Source organism: Pituophis catenifer, unplaced genomic scaffold, assembly GCF_029215685.1.
Source record: "Pituophis catenifer annectens isolate HBS135680 unplaced genomic scaffold, rPitCat1.0.hap2 SCAF_6, whole genome shotgun sequence".
Classification (NCBI taxonomy): domain Eukaryota; kingdom Metazoa; phylum Chordata; class Lepidosauria; order Squamata; family Colubridae; genus Pituophis; species Pituophis catenifer.
The window spans coordinates 38,520,928-38,523,605 of NW_027256886.1; the positions used below are offsets into that span (position 1 = coordinate 38,520,928).

At 39.8% G+C, this 2,678-nt stretch overlaps 1 pseudogene; it reads right to left on the reverse strand.

Moving 5' to 3' along the window:
• Positions 1-1,125: 1,125 nt before the first annotated feature.
• Positions 1,126-2,031, reverse strand: LOC139318632 (craniofacial development protein 2-like; annotated as a pseudogene).
• Between the last annotated feature and the right edge of the window lie 647 nt (positions 2,032-2,678).

Consider the following 2,678-nt stretch of genomic DNA (forward strand, 5'->3'; position numbering starts at 1 on the left):
TCACTGTTGCTTCTTGACCCGCATATAGGTTTCTCAAGAGACAAATAAGATGGTCTGGTACTCCCATCTCTTTAAGAACTTGCCACAATTTGTTTTGATCCACACAATCAAAGGCTTTAGCATAGTCAATGAAGCAGAAGTAGATGTTTTTCTGGAACTCCCTAGCTTTCTCCATGATCCAGTGTATGTTGGCAATTTGATCTCTAGTTCCTCTGCCTCTTCAAAATCCTGCCTGTACTTCTGGTAGTTCTCGATCCACTTACTGCTGGAACCTAGCTTGTAGGATTTTAAGCATAACCTTACTAGCATGTGAAATGAGTGCAATGGTGCGATAGTTTGAACATTCTTTGGCATTGCCTTTCTCTGGAATTGGAATGTAAACTGATCTTTTCCAATCCTGTGGCCACTGTTGAGTTTTCCAAATTTGCTGGCAAATTGAGAGTAGCACTTTTACTGCATTGTCTTTTAAGATTTTGAATAGCTCAGTGAAATACTATCTCCTCCACTAGCCTTTTTGTTGCTCAGACTTCCTAAGGCCCATTTGACTTCACATTCTAAGATGTCTGGCTCAAGGTCAGTAACCACCCCATTGTGGTTATCAGGGATGTTAAGCTCGTTCTTATATAGTTCTTCTGTGTAATTTTGCCACCTCTTCTTAATCTCTTCTGCCTCTGTTAGGTCCCTGCCATTTTGGCCCTTTATCATGCCCATCTTCGCACAAAATGTTTCCTTCATATCTCCAATTTTCTTGAAGAGATCTCTGGTCCTCCCTATTCTATTGTTTCCTTCTATTTCTTTGAGCTGTTCATTAAAGAATGCATTCTTATCTCTTCTAGCTATTCTCTGGAATTCTGCATTCAACTAGGTGTATCTTTCTCTTTCTCCCTTGCCTTTTATTTCCCTTCTTTCCTCAGCTATTTGCAAAGCTTCCTCAGACAGCCATTTTGATTTCTTGCATTTCATTTTCTTTGGGATGGTTTTAGTTGCTACCTCTTGTACAATGTTGCGAACCTCTATCCATAGTTCTTCAGGCACTCTGACTATCAGATTTAATTCCTTAAATCTATTTGTCACCTCTACTGTATATTCATCAGGGATATGATTTAGTTCATACCTGAGTGGCCTAGTGCTTTTCCTTACTTTCTTCAATTTAAGTCTAAATTTTGCAATGAGAAGCTCATGATCTGAGCCACAGTCAGCTCCTGGTCTTGTTTTTACTGACTCTATAGAGCTTCTCCATCTTTGGCTGCAGAGCACATAGTCAATCTGATTTCTGTGTTGACCATCTGGTGATGTCCATGTATAGTCGTCTCTTGGGTTGTTGGAAAAAAGTGTTTGCTATGACTATTGTATTCTCTTGACAGAATTCTATCAGCCTGTGCCCTGCTTCATTTTGTACTCCAAGGCCAAACTTGCCTGTTATTCCAGTTATCTTTTGGCTTCCTACTTTAGCATTCCAATCCCACATGAAGATAAGGACATCATTTTTGGGTTTTAATTCTATAAGGTGCTGTAGGGCTTCATAGAACCCATCAATTTCATCCTCTTCAGCACTAGTGGTTGGGGTATAGACTTGGTATAGACTTGGACCACTGTGATATTGAATGGTTTGCCTTGGATTCAAACTGAGATCATTCGTTCATTTTGGAGATTTGTATCCCAGTATTGCTTTTCCTACTCTTTTATTGATTATGAAGGCTACTCCATTTCTTTTAAGGGATTCTTGCCCACAGTAGTATACCCATTCCTGTCCATTTTAGTTTGCTGATTCCTAAGATATCAATGTTCAGTCTTGTTATCTCTTGTTTGACCATGTCCAGCTTGCCTTGATTCATGGATCTTACATTCCAGTTTCCTATAGAGAAAAAAATCTTTACAGCATCGGACTTTCCTTTCACCACCAGATGCATCCACAGCTGAGCATCCTTTCAGCTTTGGCCCAGTCGCTTCACTCTTTCTGGTGCTATTAGTACTAGCCCTCTGGTCTTCCCCAGTAGCATATTGGACACCTTCCGACCTGAGGGGCTCATCTTCCGGCATCATATCTTTTTTCCTTTTGGTACTGTCCATGGGGTTTTCATGGCAAAGATACTGGAGTGGGTTGCCATTTCCTTCTACAGTGGATCATATTTTGTCAGCAATAAACATAGTTCTCCTCAATGTTGTGCTCATTCCAGAGCAGGCTAAACATTCTTTTAAAGTCATTATATCTGCACATATGCAACCCTCAAAAGCAGTTTTATTTTAAGAGCATTTCTGTCCAGGAAAAAGCAAGAATATCTCTTTGATACCAACTTTGATGTAAAGTTTACTATGGGTAGAGTTCACTCAGGACAAGATCCATGAATAATTCTTTTACATCTTTAGTCAAAATCAGGCATAAGTAATCCATTGTTTCATCTGGAAGAGCTGACTTAGCAGAGGAGATTCATACCTAGTGAAAGCCAAGAGTAGAAAGCCAAGACGATGAGGACATAACTGGTCCAGCTGAATGTGAAGGAAAAGACTAATTCAGGTGGAACATATCTGAACAGATGGCAAAAATTCATACCAAATGAATACCGAAGTATGCATTTCGCCTTGGCCCTGAGGTTGCACCTTTCCTCCAAACCATCAAGCTTTCTTTCTGTAAAGATCTGAACAATCAAAGTTCTATTTTGTTGGAGAACATCTGTAAA